The following is a 23,356-nucleotide window of genomic DNA, read 5'->3' on the forward strand; positions in this document are numbered from 1 at the left end:
TTACACAAGACATAAAAAAAAAAACCAAAGAGAAATTTAAAAGCAACCAAAAGCCAGAGTGGTAGGAGAAGGTTTAGATTCCAACCTGCCTGAGCTTGGAAAGGCTTCACACACTCTACTTTTCAGCTTGAGCCCATCTGCAGTTTTCAGTGTGTTTGTCAATTTAAATTAGACCTTTAAAAAAAAAATTATCTTACCACTAACTGTTTAGGTGTTATCTTAACAGCTGGGTAAATCATTTGCACTGAAATTCTGACTCCTTCCAATGGGCCCTGCCTTCCAGGCTGCACAAGTTTATGAACCCCAGAGCATTTAAATGAACTCTGCAATGTAGTTGTCCATAAATACAACAAGCTCCAAAATCTCCCTCCACAGTCAACATCCCTTACTCAATACATACTCTGAATTCCTCTTCTTCTGCTGTCTCTAATCCTCTCAAACACTTCATGCTTTCCAAAATCAACTAAATGGAGACCTGAAACGTAGAGGAGATGAAGAATTAGATAACGCAGTGTTAGTCTGATTCCCTTCCAAACACAGAAAACAAAGCCTAAAGGTTCACTTACCCTGTGGAAATTAAAGATGTTTAAGATTAAGACAAGCCTAACCTGCAGTCTGCACCAACCACAGATAAGGAAGGGCCTTCACATGTTTTTATCCATATTTATTTTTCAGGTGCACAAACTGTATGCACCACAATTCTCTGAAAACTTTGCGAAACACATCACACCATGGCAAGCAGCCATCAGAAAATGACCAGGACAGCTAAAGGAACCATTTAGAAATCAACATTAAAAAAAAAAAAACACTTAGTAGATTATTTGCTATAAAATGTAGCTAGAATGATAGCAGAGAGCTACATAAAAGCCTTGAAAATATTTGTTTGTTTTTAATGGCTTGACTCTTCAAAATAATTGTTTTATTTAAAAATGTTCTTAAAACTAAGGAGAATTAAAAATCCCACAAGTATATGAAATAAAATATTTTGGTGAAGAAAATGTTTAATGTAAGCACAGAAAATGTTTTATTTGCATTACATTTGATTTTTTCATTACAGTGAGACAAACAAAATTTTTTCACTATGAGTCAATCTGAAATATTTTCTAATTTTTTTAGTTCAGAAAGTAAAGGGAAAAATTAATTATGCATTAAGACTTAATGGAAAAGTTTTCACTGAAAAGAGGCTGGAACTGTCTACCAAGAACAAAGTCTTATTTGTTTATTTAAATTCTGTTCAGTAAGTGACTAAGTCCACGTATATATAGAAGAAAATAATTGAGGTTAGCTTCTCATTTTCTCATGTTTTAGGAAGTGTGCTTCTCCCTAAATGTGGCATTCACAGATATGATTCTAGCTCACACATATCACAGATCATATTACACGTGGTTCTCAGGTTGCCAATGTGTCCTGCAACAAATGCATTGTGTCCCCTGACTGAACCCAACCTGGTTCAAGTAGGATGAGGTCACAAAGTAATTAAAGTGTTAATGAAGTTATGAATTTGATGTTAGGTTTTTACTGCTGAAAGACCAGCCAGAAATTATGACATGCACTCTACAAGTGAAGGTACAAACAGGCTGAAAGTAGCCACTGGAACAGATAGTTGAAACTTCATCTTCAAGCACACCATGCAACCTGGTTTAGTGGAAAATGCTTATGAGCTACAATGCAAGGGGCCTGACATACTGAATTTATAGATCATAAAACATGAAGAAGACACTGGTTTTCCACCTCAAGATATTAGACAGCTGTGTTTATTCTGAGATTTTTTTTTTACGGATAGGAAATCAGACATAATGCTTTTTTTCTAATAGGAGTAAGAATTGTTTTTAATTCATTTTCTGAAGCCATTAGTTTCTGTCTTAGCCACTGTCTTAGCACTGTACATGCTTTCATCAAAATGACTCAGCCGTAACTATTTTCACCGGAGTCAAGCACAGGCTTCATAGTTTCCAATTCAGTGCTATTCTTTGTCATCTTTCTTATTCCTAACTCTGAAATTAAGGCCTTATGTCTTAATAAGCTGTCTTAGAAGAACTGCTGAAAGAATTTATCTGTGACAATACTTGGCAAAATCAGATTTCTGGGTTTAACCCACTGAATCACTTCTAAGGACTTTGCCATCCAGGTACAGCAGCATTTGAAACACCACCTGCAACACAGGAGCCCTCCATGTCTGACTGCCTGCATGTCATTTTTTTCCACAGCCCAAAAGTACCTTAGTGCAGATAGAGAGCTGCCCATACAACATGCTCTTGTTGTCCCAGACAGCTCATGGGAGTCCAGCCAGTCATGGATGTATCCTAACAAATCCTCTGAGGATTTCCCATATGCAGATATTATCAGCAAATAACATAGCTCCTTTTGTGACTAATGCTCCAAATGACACAATGGCTAAGGGATGGCATTCCTCATGCACTGCAAGATCCAAGCATAAATTAAACTGGTTTATCTTTTTTTTTAATATTACATGGCCACCCACCAACACCATCTTTTAGTCTTCAAGATTCTGTATTTTTTTGTTTGTTTGTTCACTGGAGCCTGATGGCAGGCAAAATTTACTAAAAAAATAACAGAATAACCTCTTTCCTGTCTAATGATTGGCACTGAGAGGAACTTTTAAGTTCTGGAAAGTCTGAAGGTCTTCTTCATAGAGCTGATTAGCTTCTCAGCATTCTAAAGGCATTTCTGTAAAATTACCTAGGCAAGAGTGATCGTAGCCAAAACCAAGATTTATTAAAAACAGAGAAAAGAGAATTCAAAGAAACATTTTCCTGAATAGCAGTGAACTTAATACTTCAAGAAACTGGATTTTTGTGATGGCACATGGTAGTGATGGGGTAAGACACACAACTTCAGGTAGTTTGCAAAATAAGGGTAACCTGATACAAACATCACACTGTTAATATGTTTCATCCTCACCTGAATATACATTTGAGGACACATATTCCTAGTAAAATATCACAGTTCCAAATTTTTTGATGTTCAGTCTAAATACTTTTTATGATAGATACACAAATTAAAACACAGGATCAGTTTACAGAAGAGTATACTCCTCAGGATTGCTTCACATTGCAACATCCACATAAAGCAGATGGTTAAATTATTTTGTCTTCTGTCTTTAAATTTAATAGATAACTAATGGTAACCAAAAAAAAAAAAAAAAAAAACAGTGATTTTACCTGGCTGCAGACATCACTGGAGCAACTGATGTAAAACCTGGGAAAAAGTGACAACCTTTCATCAAGTGAGAGTTGCTGTTTCTTTCCAATTCTATCATTTCACCTAGTAAAAGGCATTACCTCTCTATACAACATTTTGCCCTACCTCACTTTACCTAAATATCTCAGAAACATTGAAAGGTAAAAATATCTGCTCATTAGCTTTTCCCACTGTTAGTGATATCTATAGCTAAAGGAGAAGGGCACAGACTAAATTGTCACTACCCTTGCCAACCACACCAGACTGTTTGCAGCAGGAATGCTCAGAGATCCTGGCTTGCCAGCACAATAAGATTTTCAAGGCCACGTTTTGTAGGGTCACTGTTGTGCTAAGCCAGAGCTGTGTCACTTCTCTGATATTTCCTGAACTGAATGATGTCTTCCCACAGAAAAGGTCAATGTCCACTACTGGCAGATGTGCACAAGAATGGCTGGATTTTAAAGATGTACCATGCTCAGTCTTCAAGCTGTTTCTGGCCTCAACTGTTCACAGAGTGTGGGAAAGAGAAAGGAAATCTATACAATAGTAGGTGTCTTCATGGCAAATGAAAAAACTTTATACACCTTAAAATATTTTCCTCAAGTTTCCTCATGCAATCATGGCCTCCATGGGTTTACATATATCTATTCATTGAATTTATTGGCTGTACATGCTTTCCTCAAAATGACTCAGCCATAACTGTTTTCACTGGAGTTCGGCACAGGCTTCATAGTTTCCAATCTAGTGCTAATCTTTGTCATCTTTCTTATTCCTAACTCTGAAATTAAGGCCTTGTGTTTTAATAAGTGAAGAAGATACAAGATACACTACTTCCACAATCCAATAAAATTTCTCTTTTTTTAGGCATATTCACACTGGGCTGAGTCTTTGTTTACAAAATGGTTAAGGTTTCTAGTTATTGAAAGAGATCAAATATATACTGAACTCCACTTTATCCATTACAAAAATCAGCTTCACTGTTTTGTTATGAAACTGTAAAACACAGCACCAAGGAGAACCACAGATTCCAAAACTCTGTCAGAGAACCCCTTGGGCACTTCAAGAGAGATTAAATCTACAGATTGTTCAGGACAAAATAACTTGGCTTGCTGTTTGGCACCAGAAAAAAAAATACCACCATTTCTGAGACCTCAGTTTCAGTTTGCTCCTTATTTCCCAAACATCTCAAATTCTCACTGCTGGAATTCCTCATGGCCAAATTCCTTCCAGCTTTTGTTGAAGAGCCTTCTTCACAGAAATATCACAAAATTATCTCGTGGCAAAAATGGGTATTTTCTAAACCCTCATCTTAACTATCTAATCCCTGCACTTAAGCCTTCATCTTCATTTCAATCATAACTGAAGGCTCCAAGCCTGATTTAGGGAAGTCAGGAGGTACAATCCCTTGGTTTAAAATAAGAAATAGACAGAACAGCAACAATACTGTACTCCCATATCCTGAAAAGCAGTTTCAGACTCTATAAATGTATCCTTGTCTACAGAGACAAGGGTAGGAAAAAACCCACCACCTGAGAACCCCTTCCTTGTGTCTAGGAAGGGCAACACAGACCAGCACAGACTCTCACTCACAAGGGAGAAAGATTCATGACCAGGGTTGTCCCTTCATGCTGACCTGCTGAAACAGCCCATAAAGCACACCACCCAGCAGGTATAGCATCCAAGCCTGATTTTAAACAGAACTGCCCCATAAAACTGAACAATTAGTAATTACAAACAGTAACCCCCTGAGGCACCAATACTGCCTACTCTCAAGCATGTAACATGACTGCACCACAATTTCAAAGCAATATCAATTCAGACTTCAACCAAATGACATTATCTCAGGTTATGCCACTCCCTTCTGTCCACATTAACTTTCTTTTCTCCATATGATTAGCTTTCAGTCGACAAAGTTTCCTTATCTGACACATTTTTCACTAACATCACTGCAGCAATCACTGCAGCAGAGGGGTATGAAAAGGGCAGCTGATCCCTTTAAGTAAGAGTACAGATGTTTTGGCAACTGCAGCCTCTGCTCTTCACTGACTGGTATCAATGGCAATTAGCCATAAAGGTATTTGCAATGTTGCAGTGGATGAAACACTGATCTGTGTTTGTATTTATGTCAAATTGTGAGCCTAATGCATTGGCACTGACTGGTGCTGCAGCAGGCAAAAACTCAGAGACTGTAAATCTTATTTTCTCGTTGAAATTTCATGACATAAGAACTGTACTTCCAGGCACTTCTGTGCTCTTTTGCTTGTCAGAAATGTGGAAAGAAAAAAAAAAAGCAATGCTTAAAAAAAAAAAATGGGACTTTTCTATATGGAAAGTATTGCCTTTCCTTCAGAAAAGCCAACTATTCAGCCTTTTTGAAATTTGGTAAGAGAAAACCAAATAATTTTGGCCAAAGCCACATAGAAATAGTTTGGGGGTTTCCCACAAAAAGCCCTGCAAGTTTCTAAGAAATGTAGATACTATCTGGAAGTACATTCAAAAAAGTCTTTTTTCCTTTCAATTAAAGATTCAGACACAAAGGTCATTTGGGGTAATCTCCTCCTCCTTAGTTCATCCATTATGATACTGAATTTAATTTCATCAGAAGGAAGACTCTCATCAAGCACTATACACTTTTTTTTTTTAATTAGCAACTTTCATGGCTTGCATGGGAAAACAACACAAGCCATTTTTATCTGTGTCTGTTGTTGTCTGCTGTAGTGGGAACCTCTAAAAAATAAAACAACCCAGCATCACTGGTATTATCACACATAAATCCAACTGTCAATTATGAAGCATTCTGACAATGCTTAACTGTTCAATTCAGCCTCAGATGAAGGTAAAACCAGGCAGTGCTACTGAAGAGAAAGATGGTGACAAATTTTATGTATCAAAATATCTTATGCCAACCTGGAGGATTTATGAGCCTGAAAGCTTCTGACCTCAATTTGAAGAACTTTGGAAAATTTTACTGTTGATTTGTTCAGTAGTATTTGAGGAAACAAGAATAAAATGCATAATAAACCATGATCTATGCATGAGAACATATCTAAACAGCTAAAGATATAAAGAAGAGTTTTTCTATAATCCAAGAAAAACAGCAACAAAAGAAAAGACAAAAAAAATTAAAAGAAAAAAAAAAAAACAGACCAAGAAAATATAAAAGTTTTCACTTAATTTTTCTCCATATCCTTAACAGATTTAAAAGTCACATAGAAGTATAAAACTTATATTAAGAGAAATATGGAGAAGAACAAAGAGAAATAGGGAGGAAAAAAATAAAACCAGAGAGAAAAAAACACAGACTTCACATACACTCCTAAAAAAAATTTCCATGCAGAGAAAACAAAAAAGTGAACTAAAATTTCAGGAACAGAGCACATAGAATTTATTATTGCATTTCCCAATACCACAGATATAGGAAAAATCAGAGCATGTAAATGAGTTCATTTAAGTCTCATATTCCTGACACTTTTCCAATGAACATTTCAGACTCATTTTGAAAAACACACCCAAGACAGATTTTCTTCTGGTGTTTGCCTGAATGGCAGTCTTGCCTCTGCATAAGAATGCTGCACTGTTTTCAGATCCATTCCAACACTTTTCCTAGTGTTTCACTTTGAACTGAAGAAAATGAGAATTCTCAAGATGCACCCTTTTAGAAAACTGAGTCACATCAGGTCACAGTGATTTGGCTTCAATGACTACATAAAACATTGCAGTTGGCACAGATGTATCATAAACAGCTTGGTAGTGATTTTGAACGAAATGTGCATGCTTGGAAGCCTGCTGAAAGATGAACATGGAGATGTAGATTTTCACTTCTCATTTCTGTTCTTCATGCTGGCAAAGCACCTGCATGTTACAGGCAAATGCTAAACTCTGTTTGGATGCAAGAGTTTACTCCCTCCCTCATTTATATCCACTTCCATGGCATTCTCATGTAGGCTTTCTTCTCTGTTTACTCTCAGCTTAGTGGTGTGACAGCCTCTGGTGTTCCACCTCAACAGTAAATCCCATTTTCAAAGTGCCTTCTCAAGAACCACACTGTAAGATTCATGTGTCTGTCTTCACCAGAAAGCACTTTTATGGATTAGTTGGCAAATCTGGGGTTCAGAAATTTCTGCCAGTACCAGGAATAACTCCCAGCTCCACTGTGCAATAATAAGAAGCTTCCAGCTCCCACCTTGTCACAGCTGGGCATGAAGAGGACAGAACTGAAAGTATCGATGTGGCTCTGTGGAAGAAATTCGTGCAAAAAGCAAGAGGAATGAGACACTATTTTTCCCCAGCTTTACCCTATGATAAATTCAGTCTCTTGAATGGAGTCACCCTGGAGTAGAATTAATATAATACAGTGATAAATCAGGCCTATTGATGCACTGACAGTGCCCCTGTAGGACCTTCTCAAGCCGCCAGCCTACTGAACATTGCTCACAGCATTGTCTTCCCAAGCACTGTGCCATGCCATTTCCACAGACAAATTGTTTCCTGACACAGCAGAGACAGATCTCCATGCTTCCTGCTTAGCTAATGCATTATAACCACATTGTTTTGCACTGGTTGCCCTCTAATTTGTGTGCAAAAGGATTTCTGAGTCAAACACACAGCCCTCAGCTGTGGCAAGTCCATGTGGAGTTTTGACTCCTAAAGCATCCAAAGATCACAGAAGTTACAGATGCAAAATGTACTTCCCTAACTATTTTTATGATTTGATTATTTGAAAAGCCAGGAGAAAAAAGATGGATCAGGATATTGGAGCCAAGAATGCTTTCTAAGGAGGCAGTGATAGCCAAACTCCTGGCCTTGAAGTCCAAGGTAGCAAAGGATGCCCTGAGGAAATATTTATACATCTCTTGGCCCTTTTTGGACTCCTCAAAAATTTTCTGCTTTTTGTTTTCTGACAGATATTAAACCCAAGAGGCAGTTTTAGACACTGAAATACTATGTCTGTGTCATAATTGCTTGGTAATTAGCAGCTCTCAGCAGCAGCAAGCCAAATAATAAATGTTTCTTCCAAGTATATCTAGTCATTGTTTTGATGACACCTTTCCAACTCAAGGTTTCTCATTTCTGGCCAATGTCAAAAATGCCACAGGGGTGGGGCAATGTAAAATGAAAATCAGACTCCTCTTTGGAAATCAGATAGGAGTAAAAATACCTTAAGAAAAGAAAGTCCAAAAACCAGGACTGTTCCAGCCTTCTTTCAACAACTCCAAGAGACCTTTGATGGTGGAAACATTCTGGTTTTCTCCTGCAGATCCAAAATGCCAGTATATTATGTGCTGTTCCAGACAAAGCTACAATGACAAAAGTCAAAATTTATGTTCAACAGACCTACCTCATGCCTACCCTGAAAAGTTATGTCAATGTTTAGAGGTGAGAAGGAAGGCAGCATGAGAAGGAAGATAAAATATAGATCACCATGTCTACAAATTGTTCCACTGCTGTAAGCAGAATACAAAAAATCTCTTATGTTCTTCTTGCCTCAGTCCCCCTCTAATTAATCAATGGCCACACTGCTATGGACAGAGTCCATTTGCTATTTTACACATCTGCTCTGGGGTAAGTAGAGCCAGCACCTACAGTCCCTTGCCTGCATTGGCTTCATATCTGCAGATAATAACAGAATGCTCAAGGACTACTATAATAGCATATATTTGCATTTCAGATGCCTTTACATTTAATTAAATTAAGCCCACCCTCTTTCTCTAATCACAGAGGCCAACTGCCCTTGTGGGGCTAAATGAAGAAGCCTCCTTCAGAAATGAATGACTGCCACCAAGGAAAAATATGGCTGTTTGTCCACAATCTTCAGGAAACACTCAGGGATGTTGGAGACAGAGAGTTATTGGTCCAAAAGTTGCAAGTTCCTCTGTCCCAAAAGGCAGAAAAATAGATGCAGGTCTAATACTAAAGGGGTAGTTCCAACACATCTATAGCTTTTATCTTCCAGGCATCTATCCCACCTTTTCTAATAGAAATATCTCTTGGGTGTGCCCATAACTCCAGAAAGCTAACTGCATCCTGAGCTGCACCCAAAGCAGTGTTGGAACACCTGGTGAGGGAGGTGGTCCTGCTCCTCTACTCTGCTCTCATGAGACCCCACCTGGAGTTCTGCATCCAGCTCTGGGTTCTCCAGCATGAGAAAGACATGGACCTGTTGGAGTGAGTCCATTGGAGCACCTCTCCTGCAAAGAAAGGCTGAGAAATTTGAGTTGTTCATCCTGGAGAAGGGAAGGCTCTGGGAAGACCTCATTACTGTCTTCCAGTAGTTAAAGGGGGCTCATTAAAAAAAGAGGGAGAATGACATTTTAAATGGCCACAGAGTGACAAGTGTTCCAGCTAAAAGAGGAGAGATTTAGATTAGGTGTTAGAAAAAAAGATCTTTACTCTGAGGGTGGTGAGACACAGAACAGGTTTCCCACAGAAGTTTTGGATGCCCCACAAGTGATGAGTCCCATGCTGAATGGGACCCTGAGCCTTTCTATGATTTCTATGATTCTTTCTATTTCCTTCTCTACTCTTTCTGTGGAAAGACATTTTGTCTAACTGTGAATTGGCTGACAAATAACCAGGGCTCAGCCCAGACGTCCCTCACTCCTCAAGGCTAGGAAACTCCATCAAGAGGATGGGGAATATACTTCAGAAACGGGGGGAGGTACCTATTGTGTGGCATTTTCAGACTCCAGAGACACTCTCCTAGAGCCCTCACACACTGAACAGGGTGCTTTGAAGGTTCCACCCATCTTGTATACACTTCTCTTTGTTTGTAAAACAAAGCAACCTCCACAAACCAATAAAGACAGAAGGCCTGCAGAAAAAAAAACACAGATTAACTAGATATTCCATGTATTTACTTTAGACTTCAGTGCTAGTGACGGTCTCTATGTGAATAAAATAAACTAGCACATTGACAAATTATCCAAGTTTGAAGGAATAACAAGAGTTGAAATTATTGCAATTACACAATGTTCACAGGAATGCCAAACTGAAATTCTCTGAACTGTAAATGAGACCTGAGGGTCAGGTTCTGGTCCAGGAAACACATGAGAAATCTCAACCAAATAAGTGAAGTAGCACTAACAGTAATCCAGTGCAGGACTGTGTGGGCTGCCTCTTCCCTGGGGAAATTTTCCCACCATTTAGGCTCTGAGTCTTTGACTTCAGCATTAAAAGTACTGTCTTCTTGTAAGCTCAGTCAGTAAGCCTTTCTTGCTCCTCTACTATTCACTTTCTTGAAGGAGAAGCTGACCCTCAGCCATGAGAACACAGCATCCTGGGCAGCCTGACCTGCACCTACTGAACTCTGTGACTTCTCCACAGAGACAGATGCCTGAAACACCAAGGGATGCCCTGCTTTAAATAACCACAGTCCTCCTGGGATCACTTCAAAGGGATACCCCTCACACATCATTCTGGAGCCTTAGGTCCACAATTTAAATACAGTTCTACTTTAACAGCAGATAGTGTGGGGAGGAGGACAATAAAGTAGGATCTCCCTAAATCTAAGTAACATTACGTTTGCCCATCCTTAGGGAACAACAGATCCCTTTAGACATAATTTCCTATGGTTGCTACAACTCCCAATGCCATAGGGAGGCTTTCTTGGATAGCCTTCAGTCCAGGATAAGCAACAGACACTCCACATATTCCTTTGCCTGCCCAGCCTGCTTGCTACACTTTGACCACTGGACTGTTTTGATTTTACATACCTTCTGCACATCACCAGCATGACAGAGACACAATTGTTCCATCTACCTCCCATTCCCATCTGATACAAACCTGGTGGAAATTATAACTACTTTCATGTGTTATAAGTTGGCAGAGAACTTCCCTTGTGATCTTCCAAAAAGGCTTTTATTACTGAGCTTCACATTAGGTGCTAAATTCTTATTCCTTAACACTTTTCATGTAACTTACCTTCATTAGGTAAATCAATGCTGATGATATCCCATAGATTTGCAGGGGGTTGCACCTACTTATGCATGACCCTGGAAGCCTTTTTAATGGGATGTTGCGGAGTATATTTTGGCAGGACACTGAAAACAAGTTTATTTTACTTGCAAGATCACATAATCAGCTCAGCAGTGCTGAAATGTGGCAATGAAATCCTCTCATCACGTAGAGATGATGATCAGCAATACTTCCAATAGATAGGAAAAACTAACCGAGTCCTCCTAGTCAGTGGATCTTACTTGCATTTAAGGCTGACACATACATAGCAATTTGCCTCTGTTCTACAGCAGCTGCAAACTATTAACTATGACAATGAAGTTGATTTTTAAACCAACAAATATGACGGCTATTATGAAAGTTTTACCACTGTCACATGGTGTGCAGTCTTTAAATTCATCCCTTGCTGTGTGGCTGAACTTTTATTGAATTTTTTTTTAAATTAAAAGAAGGTCATGCGAGGACAGAAAACCTCTTTGTCAATCAGACTGTGCAGTGCACAAAACTCTTCCAGAACTCTCATAAAAGCCAAGACCAGCACACTGCACTTAAAGCGCAGTGTTGCAGAGATACCACAACTGCATTTGACAGATAAAAAGATACTCCCCCTCATTCCCTATTGCTTCTTTCCGCCTCCAAAATGCCATCATCTTTGCTGGGTTCCCAGAAAACATAGCACTGAATGATCTATTTGCCAACTGAGAGAGTTTTCAACATAAGAAGCCTTCGAAATTATAGCCATGGTCCAAAGCACACACCTTTGCTCTAATGCACTGGTAGAAACAAATCAAATGAAAACAGCTTCCAATCCAAGACTTACAGAGAGAAGAAAAAGAAGAATTTCAGCTTCTTTTGACAGCGTGTGGTGTATTGGGGGAATGCTTACAGACAGATATCATAAAAAATGTCTCATCACATACAAATAAATTGTGGCCAAGTAAATTTGTAAAAATCAAGATGTAACCTTTAGATCATTTTCTGTTTTTCCCCGTATATGCCCAGTGAAACATGACAAAAATTTTTGATTTCTAGAAGCACTTATAACTATTCAGCTGAAGAAGTGATTCCTCCTGGTTTCTATTTCCATTCATCTTCTTTCTCACCTCATCATATGAGCTACCCTTCTCCTTCAAAAGAACTGTGCAGAAACCCACAGGCAGAGCAGGGGGTGAGCCTCACTATTTTACATAACAAAATCATATGCATCAAAACACACACACACACACAACTTCCCAAATGTCTGAGGTTAGTTATCCTTCATGTCCTGACAAGTTACACCCACCTTTCCCAGAGGAACTAACTCACTCCATAACAAATCCCAGATTTTTGTTAAAACAGCAAATAAATTAGGACCACCTACCACCCAATCCCACAAGCACTTACTGGTAGACATCCCTGCATGCCTACTGCCATGCACAACCTCAGAGTTTCAGCTGGCCTGTCCGTGACAGAAAGTGCCGTATCTCTGGCAAATGTTTCCAGAGTTATGCTCCATTGCTAGGTCAAAATCAGCTCAATTCTCTAACCCCTGTTTACAGTCAGCCTCCAGCACTGGCTTATGTTGGAATAATTCATAAGAATGAAACACAAGTCTGGATTTCAGGATAAGGCCCCCAGTCAACATGTGAGAGCATTTATGACTTAGGCTAAAAAATAACTTAAAAACAGACAGCATTTTCCTATGAGTGCCCAGTTTTCCCATGTTCCAGTTTGCTCTTTCAAGAAGACTGGTAGGCTGAGATATTGGTCACTATGTGAAAATGACAACATTCAATTAAAACAATAGCAATTTTCAAGAGACACTTTTTTTCAATAGATGTATGACATTCCTAGACATTCTATTAATTAGCAGGCCCCAGGCAACACATTTGGAAAAACAGAACAATCTGGCCTTTGATTTTTATCCAGGCCTTACCCAAGATCACACAGAGGTAGCCAGACTGCTGATAGATCCCCCACACAGAGCACACACCCCCAGCAAACAGCTGTGCTAAGAACTGCATGTAAATCACTTTGAAGAATTCTCAATCTGCAGAGAAAGAAAGAATGATTTATTCATTAATGAAAAACTGCTGGTGTTGGACTGGGCAATCAGAATTTGCTAAGTGGACTCTACTAACAAGTCCCAAATTTATTTCTGCATCCTTTTTTCCAGTTACCTGTTTTAACTTCACTTTACAAGCCATTCTGAATGAAAAACATATCCTACATATTGTCTATATTTCAGGACCAGGAATTCAAACAAGCCCATTACTTTCAAAGTATGGAGGTTATTAATATCCTGATGAGCATCTGAAATTAGCAGCATCTCATGTTCTACACCTACATGATGGTTATCTAGGAAACTGGCATCCTTGTTACACCTTTTCTGGGCAGCTATAGCTATAATCCATCAGTACACTGGATGAAAAACACCATCTCAACAGATGTTGTAAGATGCCAGCTGAAACACTCTAGCTTTTGATACTCCCACCTGCATTAATAATTTGTGGTTGCATTGGATAAAGATCTGTGAGTTCCTTCACTTTTAGGAATTTATTAAGGTAATCAAAACTTTGGAATCTTTCTTACTGGTTGTATTATTCATTTCATCTGTAGACAATAATGGCCCTCTTACATTAAGGATAATTAGGGCCTTAGATGGGTTTTCCACATTTTCAGTGATGTAGCTGTAATTAAAACAAAATCCAAAGGGAAAAGGGAAGGAGTATTTGATCTTGAAAGAAGTCAGACTGTCTGGAGGATATGTATTTTGAAGGTTTTATTGGTAGCCCTCAGAGAAAGGCAGCTATAACCTAAGCTTGAAGGCTAGCAAGGGCTATGTGGGTTTGTGTGGGAGGGGGTTAAGTCTAATTTGTAAATGGTGAGTTATTAGCCCTGACATTTGAGAATAGACACTGCATTGTGTTGATGATGAGAGCAACCCTAGTCTTCTTGTTAATGGCAGTGATTCATTCTTTCCCACTCAACTATTGTTCCCATTTACCTGGCAAAGAGAATTACTTGTTATGTGTTTCCAGTTGCTGATTTCTGGAGAGACTGCTCAGATGAGCAAAAGCACAGGAGAAGAAATGCACAAAACAGGCAGAGTTCTGGGAACAGCACTGGTGGATCTCTGAAAGGCTCTGTGGTCTTTCCCCCCTCCTCTATTCCCCTTTGCACCTGAGAAAACCCTAACCCTTTTCTGCCTTACTCAGTTTTCAGACTCCCTTCCTTTCAAATCAGCATTATTCCCTTAAATTCATGCTTTCAAAATTATTTAAAATATCTGAAGATTTTTAAAATATTTGGAAGCTTTAAATTACTTTAAACCTATGTGTAGTCATACATTTGGTAACACAGAGAAACCAGCCTTGGATTTTCCACTACAGCCTTACCCAGCTGCACAAAAGCAGCTATGCCAACAACTGGCCTGCTATACCACATGAAACCACCCAGAAATCCCACAAGGGGTCTCAGCCAATTATCCTCACAGAAGGCCATATATTGAGTTTTTTTTAAATTGTCTGAAAGCCATGGAATATCAGGACAACAACCAGGAGTAAGTAAATCAAGACTGAAGCCTCCAGAGAGAGCTGTCTCTCCAACAGTGTTTTGTAACATGCCTGGCTACCGCACTCAGATTCTCTGTTTGTCACTTGGCGAACTGCAAACCCAACACTTCTGAGGCTGCCTCCCCTCCTCCCCAGCAGACCGTGACACTGTAGATGGGCCTGATCCCTTGCTAAAGTGGAAGAGCTGCATTGACGTCAGTGATGAGACTTCTCTTTCTTGCAACTACCAATCTGGCCCTCCCACTTTTACAAATGACCCCGAGGGGACGATATGAAACACAAAGCTTGGAAAAGTACAGAACTATGACTTGGGAACAGCCCATGGCACAGATTAGGGAACAGTAGCCATAAAGAGTTTGAATCCAGATGTGAAATTCCCCAAAGGCAGGACTATTCAATCCCTGTCTCATATGTGAGGCAAACAAGCAAAATTAACTATTGGGTCAACCTTGCCCATAAGACACAGCTGACTGTGAGCAACTCCACAAGAAGATCTTTGGGAGCTCTTCACTTTCAGGACATGCAAACAGCTCCATATCTGTGAAAAGGCTGAATCATGTTCCAGCCTTGGTGCAGCCAGCCAGGACCACTGCAGCAGGCAGGGCAGGGCAGCTGACACACTGGGGTTTGCTCTGTGCAAATACTTCTTGAGCCCAGGGAGCACAGAAACCACAACTGCAGCTCTGCCAGTGGGGTGGAAGGTGTCACGCCCAGAGGCAGCAGTGGGCACTCAGCTGACCTCAAGCAAACAAAGCCTAAGTGGGATGCGGTATCCTCAATTCCGTCTTGGGTTTCAAGTGACTAAGTGAAGAGATGCATGAAATTCATACTGAGTCCCCAGGCTACTATATGCATAGAGCTACAGCTCTCTCTAAGCTGCCTCAGCCAGCCATAAAGGTAGCTGGGCTTTGGCCATGCAGAATTCCCACAGATTTCAATGGGAATTTCAGTGTTCCAGTCTGGACTCCAAGAATGCGGTGCTGGACCCAGAGCTCTGATGGCTGGAGCCGTATTCAATATCAGTGTCTGGCAACACCCATTTGTAAAACAGTGACTCATTCACAGGCAGAACTTTAGAGGGACAGACAGGATGACTTTAATCATTTCCATTTCGTTAACAAAGCTCAGTAAAACCAGATGAGCATCCTGGATGATAATAGTTGGTATTAACCTAATGATTGCAGTGATCCACTGGCACAGTTAGGAATAGTTTTATATCCTACAGAATGCATTGTTTTCACTTGCTGCCAGAACACAGCAACTAATAGACTCCTGAGGTTAAGGACAAAATAATTTTTAAACACTCGTGAATTTATTTAGGAACAGGGCTTTTTTTCTGAAAGTCAGAGGCATGGAAATAAATTACAGAAATCAATTTGAAACAGAACATCTTCAAAAGCACCTAAGTGACTCAGGAGCCTGAGACATCAGATAAATCAGCTGCCATTAGCACTTTCCATTCATTGTAAACAAGGGAACAAGTGTTTTGTGTAACAGACTGCATAGGGAGGGACATTTAATTCAGGCAGCTATTACTGCAAGGTGCTCATTTGTGCACAGTCCTTTCCATGGACCAGTTGGCTTTAGATTCAAATATACAGTTTTAACTCCTTCCCACTAACAGGAGCATGCATTAATCCTTAGACCTGAGAGAAAGCATCTGAAAGCAAACTGCTAAAGTTGGAATTTGGCACTGGATTTTTACTCAAGATTTCTTTTAAAAGAATGTTCTGTCTTTAGGGCACCATTTTTCCAGATCACATCTGGCTAACCCTTTTAACATATTAGGGATGCAATTCCAAGGCAGATTTGCAAAAAGATGCAATTCCATCTGCAAATGCTCCAAGATGTCCTGGTAGAAGCTACCTCTGACCCTAAAGTCTGGTAACTGCAACCCTCTAATTCTGATCTCAAACTAATATACTCTGCTTCCCAGCAGAATTACCAGTTCAGGCTCAGCCACATACTAATGATGGCTACACGGATTCCCATTCCCAGGCAGCTTTCATCCAGTCAGCTTGGAGCGTGGACAGAGGGAGCTCATATGTGCCTGCCAAACCCTGAGTAGACATACCTTCAGTGACTCAAGCAGTTAGGAGTAGAAATGCAGGATGATCTTGACCAATATTCTCACAGTTCAGTAAAGGCTGACTTTGCTCACTAATTTGGAAAGCCTGCTAGAGCATGGTAGTTTCCTTTGCTTTCTGGATTGGTATGAATATTCCTTATTTTGAGTATCAAAACTCTTCTTGGTTGACACTTTCCCAACTTCACAGTAAGTCTTGCTCCACTAAGAGGACAGAGTGATCTCCTGCTCAAAAGCATGTGCTCCTTCAGGATTCACCTCCTCAAGAAAATATAAAATCAACATGTGTTCTACCAAACTCCTTTCATTAATTTAATTTCCCATATTCTGTAGGGCGACAGGTCCCTAAGGAATGCCAGCACCTCACAAAGTATTACTGAATGGACAAGATAGGCATATTTAAATTCAGCACTGCATTCTGAAAACCCTCTGGTTAAGATCATGGCAATTATGCAACACATGAGATTTCCTTCAACAGCGCCCATCTTAGAAATGAGATAAACATCAGATGCTTCAATAGAATTAAACTTTCTACAATGCACACAAATCCTATTGCTTTATTTTTCTATAGTAAAATGCATAAATGGGAGATAATAACTGGATTGCTTCTGAATGTTGCCCACAGCTACAGTCCCAGCCTACTGTGCAGTTCCATCATGTCTGTTCCAGCCCTTTCTAGGTCTCAGGCTACTTTTCATTCACCATTTTTATATCAAAACACATAGCAGTAAGTTTGTCTCCCACCTCTACCCACTGCATATCTAGGTTAATGCAGTAAATCAAGTGGAAACTACCTGCTTGGAGATCTGCAGCACTTCTGATCTCAGATGGCATCAGGAGTTAAATGTAAGACAGCAAGCCATTTTTCCCTACCCTTCCAAACATTTCCTGCTTTCTTCTCAGTTTTCTCCTCCACCATCATAACAGAAATTCATCACAGTTATATTCTATGACCAAAACCAAAAAACCTATTTAACCTTTCAACCACAGTTCATCTAATTTTGGTTTTTGATGACCCCAGTAGGATTCATTTTCCAAGTAATCTTATTAATCATTGTTTATTGTTTTTAGTAGCAGATTTGTCCAGACTCATTCTTGTCCATACAAGTATCTGTAGTTCATTTATTATTCATATTTTTAAATCATAGGGATAATTTCTCCAGGCTTATACAACACTTCTAGTTGGGCAACACCAGCCTGTCAACACCTTCTTTTCCTTTTTGCAGAAATTCTTCCATCATGACTGCAGCATCCATACATATTCCAACTTTTGCATAACCTTGTCCACTGTCTCTAGTATTCACTTAAATTTGAGTTTGTCCTTTTCAATTTGCTTTAAACAGAGTCTGTAGCAGTCCTTCCAGTTCAGCAAAATCTTTCTTTCAGATTAGCAATGGTGTTAAGACATTGGGATTTTCATGCTTTGATTAAGGCATTTTCTCCTGCATCTCCTGATTTCAGTTACTTTCTGCTAATAGTTTCCTTTCAGCCTGGGTAGCAAGATAGTGGCAGATCTTATTGCAGCAGCATAAAAATGTATTTAGTCAGTCTTGTGTTGCGACAATAAACTAACAGGTTTGAAAATTAAGGTGTGTGAATTCTTTGAATACATTTTATACCTACAAATTCTTCATATTCTTAGACAAAGCCAACTAGGAACCCTAATCTGAAAACATGCAAGAACAATAACGACAAAACCCCCCAAACTTTTAATATCATCCAAATATGTGTTTACAGGTTGAAAAAAAATACTGCCTTCTTCTTTTACTGTCCTATTTAGCTCATTTCTTTATCTTGCCTCAGTTAGCACTAAAAGACCTGTGGAGATGAAAGCATCTGTGAAACTCTGATGTATGGTCCAGGTGCAATACACAATGATATCCTGCATTTAAGCATGTCTCTATTGCACAGGCTGAGAAACTATCTAGACTATGTTCAGCAACAAAGGAACTTTCTTTTTACTCAGCCCCTGGCTTAATAACAAGGTCACTTAGCATTTGTGATCATGGTTCCTTGTTTGCAGTGCCTTGTTTATGTGCAGCACTATAAGGTGGGTAGCACACACAGCCTCTCACTTATTTTCATAAGCTGAAACTAATTAATGTTTTGCATGCCAGGAATAAGAGGACAGCTGGAAATCATCAAGGGGAAATGCAAGCAGTACATGAGCTGTTTCTTCAGTCAGCTGTTTCACTGCCCAAGGCACACACAGGCAACTCACAGATTCGTCTCTCAGGTCCAGTCCTGCTTTGCTCTGTCACTCAGAAGTCAATACAAGCATCCCAACTTTGCAGTGGTACAACAGAGAACAGGCTTGAGCCCAAATATCCTATTGGTACTTCAAACATTCTTGTTCTATCAGAACTTGATACTTAAAGCCTTCTGGTGACATGGACAATCAGGATAAATTAGCAATTAATACTACATAATTGCCTTAGACTATGCTCAGAAATCTTTTCCAACTCACAAATAAAAGTTCACATTCTCAAGCCACAAGTCTCAGACAACATACTCCATCAATAGACATATCTTGTCATATCTCCTGGAGGCCAAACACAGGGTTTGTCCTAACCATGAGGAATAGAAGCAGAGAGCTGAGGTTCACTGCAAATGCCATCTTACCAGTCTTCATTACTCAGGCCTGGGAACAGTTATGCAGAATGCTTCTGCTGATCTCAGTTTCTGGTTAGTTCTTCCTCACTTAACCCTGAACCTTTCACATACACATGAAGACAAACACCCAAAGTTCTACATGCTAAGACTTAAACAAACACATTTTGTGCCAGGTGGCATAGGCCAATAACCTGCAAAGGTCCACACCCACACAGAATTACACAATGGACCACACGTAATTTGGAGTATGCCATTTGCCTATCACTAAAAATTATCAAGCACCAGTCATTTCCAGAAACTGTTTGCTGGTCTCAACAGATCAGTTACACTGCACTTATTTTTGCTCTAAGCAATACCTCCTATGCCTGTCATTCATACCAATTTGGGAGTTCACCCAGATACATCACGAACCCTTTTCCAGGTCCTCAAGCACAACAACATTTAATTCACCAAGCGGAATTTCTCTGGCTCTTCTCTGCAATCCTAATTTCAACTTTTATCCTGATGAGCTGCCGAGACAGTCTACTCCACAGGGATCCCAACTGCTACAGCCCACTGCAGCCCAACACTACATGACAGCAAATATTTTGAAAGAAAGAAAAGACTCCATAAAACATCACTGGAGCTCTAACACTCCAAAATGTGAATTCATACGTCAGCTGTAACACATTCAAGCCTTGACACTGGGCCAGTGCACAGACCTCCCCAAAGGCTGACCATGAGGTACCTTGCTGGTGGCTTGGGTGTCAGCTTTAATCCACTGCATGGGTTGAGTCCAGCAGGGCCAGCACCCCAGGCAAGACCAACACAAGAACTTTTCTCCATGCACAGTAAACAATACACCATTTAACTGATAGCCTCAGTGATTCTTTCAGAGCAAATACAAAGAATAGAAGTGAATTTCCAGGAAGTAGCTCCTGATCTCACCCAGAATAATAACTTGCAAGGTATTTTGTAGATTTTCAGCTGACAACGGAAAGGCCCAGCTAACAATCCAATTAATCTCAAAACAATAACAGCCCTTAATCTAACATATATCAGCAAATTCCTGTTTCTCTCTTTTCTAACAAAAATAACAACACTGCAGTTGCCAGTGCATTAATAAGATCCTATTTCTGCTCCAGAGACTGAATCGAACCTTTGTTCTTCACAGCAAAGGATTAAGAAGGTTGCTATTTTGGTAATGAGATGTGGAGAGGTACTTACTTTGCAGCTGAGATCCAGGCTGGATGCCTGAGAAAGGAATAAACTGTGTTACCTCAGATGAACTTTATTTGTATAACCAGTATATCAAACTCTGTTTGTGTGATGCATATCATTAGCAATAAAGAGAGAATATTCATGAATAATTACAATTTGATAGAGTGTTTAAGCTCATTTACAAAATATGCCTTATGTTGTAGATAAAGTCATGAATGTAGATTTTAAGATAACAGCACACACACACATAAGAAATTAGAAAAAGTAAAACTACTTACTTTCTAGGCAGCTTATTGGTCAGTTGCTTTTTTTTTTTTTTTTTTTTCACAAAAATAGTCTAATTTTTTTGCAGATATCTCACTTCTTTTAGCACGTACATCATGGAGAAACACTGTCATAAAATGACACATGAAGGGAAAAAAGCGTCAGAAAAAACAGCACATGGACAGGGACAAATAAGAGAACACAGAAAAGAAGATCAAATTATATGACACAGATCCAAGTGCTGAGGAACCAACTCAGTGCCCAAAATGATTGAGAAAACTGTTTGTGAGGCTGGAAAAGGAAGCAGTGACCTGTGAAAATGAAACCAACTTCATGAAAACATTAGTCATATAAAAAATATGTTGTTTATAGTTATCATAACAACATTTTCATTAAACAAACATGTTTGGTATATAAAGTTGTTGCAAGTAAAACATTTCCAAAGGACTAGGGTAGGTAAGGTAGTGTGGTTAGAACCTGGCAACACTTCATAATTACATAGGGATCAACTTCTTGCACTTAGAAATGGAAATGTTTGGGGCTTAAATCAGAGGAGGTCTGAATTTCTAAATGAAAAGTATTTTTGTAACAAGATCTAGGAGCATCTTCAGATATAGCAAATGCAAACAGAAATCAAGGCAAACAGTCTCAGCATTTCACTTGCATCCTGCCTATTGGCTGTTGACATAAAAGTACTTTGAAAACATGACAAAAAATTAAACCATTTACTAACTCTCATTTCCAGTCTATCAGGCCAGTGTATTTCAAACACATATATCAAAGACCCACCATGATGCAATACAACCCCAGCAAGAGCCAGAATGTCAGAAAGAAATTGCTCCATCGGTCATTGCTGATATCCTCTGGGAATGATGATTTGCATCTGATGAAACTTCATCTCTCCTCCTCTAATGAATAGTAAGAATAGAATACCAAAAATCCACAGAACTTCAGATATGTCTAACAGGTGCCAGATTTCCTAGGGAAACAAATCTTATGCAGTCAAGCTTTGTCTGCATGAGCGGTCTCATGCATATTATCCTTTCAATGATCTTTTGGACATGATCACCAATTCCAACTACATCTGATAAAAGCAGACACTTCTGAAACAATTAAGTTCTTGACAACAGGCAGGAAAATCATTAGATGGGTGAACAGAATGGTGTTAATAAGATTTTTAACCCTAATAAATTAAAGATTTGGTATGAACATAACCTATTATGCTTCAGAGAATCTAGTAGTATTGAGCTGTTGGGAATTTCCTAGACAATGCCTTGCTAGAAAACCAGAGAATTCAGTGTCATAGGATAAGGGATTTTATTAATTTCAAGCTCAGAGCAACTGTTTTTCAAAATCAACATCAGTACAAAAGAAATTGTGTTCACAAGTTTACATTTACAGGTAACATTTTAATTAAACATGGAAGGAATCGGGCTCAGTGCAGATGTGACAGAGGAATATTTTTTGGCCTGTAATATGCAGGCAGTCAGAATGTACAAATAAACAGTCCTCACTTTTTGAGTCTACAGAACATGTTGATTTCCTTTGAAATCCTCCAGCAGGTTAGCTAAACAAAATATTTATTTACAGCATAAAAGAGGATGAAGCTCTTCAAAGACTGACATCTGAGTATCAGTGTGAAGTCATAACAGGACGATCTACCTGTTAAAGTTTTCCACTTTTACTCTGCCCAGAAACACCAGTATTGAGCATAATTGAAGACTATAAAATAACTCCTTCTTTGAATACTTTAAGAATTTTCAGCATGGCTTCAGTTTTATATCACACTGGAAATGCTTTGTAACTCAAGTGTTAACTTTCAATAAAAAGTGTTAAGGGTCTGGACACTGAAGGTTGATCCACAACAGTGCAACTCTGATAGGTCTCAAAGACAGCTATTCTTACAGAAAAGAAAAATGATGCAAGACTGGACATTCAGATTTAATATGCAGATTTTGCACAGACATCCCTAACACTTAGATATTCAGCCAACTAATGAAAATTCTTTGGACTCCTCCCTAGGAGGAAGAAGAGGCATTGTGGTTGAACAAGATGATTGAACATGAAATTCTGGAAGTGGCAGTTTCATTAGGGGGGAAAAAGCATATTTGAAAATTAAATTTGGCTGCCATATGGTGTGGGGAACTCAAATGGAAAAAAGTGTCTTCCATGCTCCAGCTGAGTTCTCCGATAGCTGAATGTGCCTGCCCCATGCAGCCTGTGGGATTGAATGGACACCCCAGGAGGAGGCAGATACACAGCTGGGTGACAGCTTTAACAGCTGGCTTCCATTTCTAATGTAAAGTCTGACTTCTGAGTGGATGAATGGATACACAGATGCAGGGGTACGTACACACATTTTTCTTTTACAATGCACAGATCATCATAAAATCACCTAATATGCTCTCTCATTCTGTGCATAGTATGTCTACAGATTCAATCATTTCTATGACAATAGCCTTCTTTGTTCAAATTTTGTATTATC

The 23,356-nt window shown here is 39.3% G+C and overlaps 1 long non-coding RNA gene across 1 annotated transcript in view; it reads right to left on the bottom strand.

Annotated features, from left to right (window-relative positions):
* Positions 1-23,356, bottom strand: part of LOC132329347 (uncharacterized) — an 84,313-nt gene that overhangs the window by 16,073 nt on the left and 44,884 nt on the right. Inside the window, exons 3-4 of the long non-coding RNA XR_009487034.1 lie at positions 20,886-20,998; positions 401-475 (exon numbers count right to left, since the gene is read on the bottom strand). This is a non-coding gene — a long non-coding RNA (uncharacterized LOC132329347). The remainder of the gene's footprint in view (positions 1-400; positions 476-20,885; positions 20,999-23,356) is intronic.

Source organism: Haemorhous mexicanus, chromosome 6, assembly GCF_027477595.1.
Source record: "Haemorhous mexicanus isolate bHaeMex1 chromosome 6, bHaeMex1.pri, whole genome shotgun sequence".
Lineage (NCBI taxonomy): Eukaryota > Metazoa > Chordata > Aves > Passeriformes > Fringillidae > Haemorhous > Haemorhous mexicanus.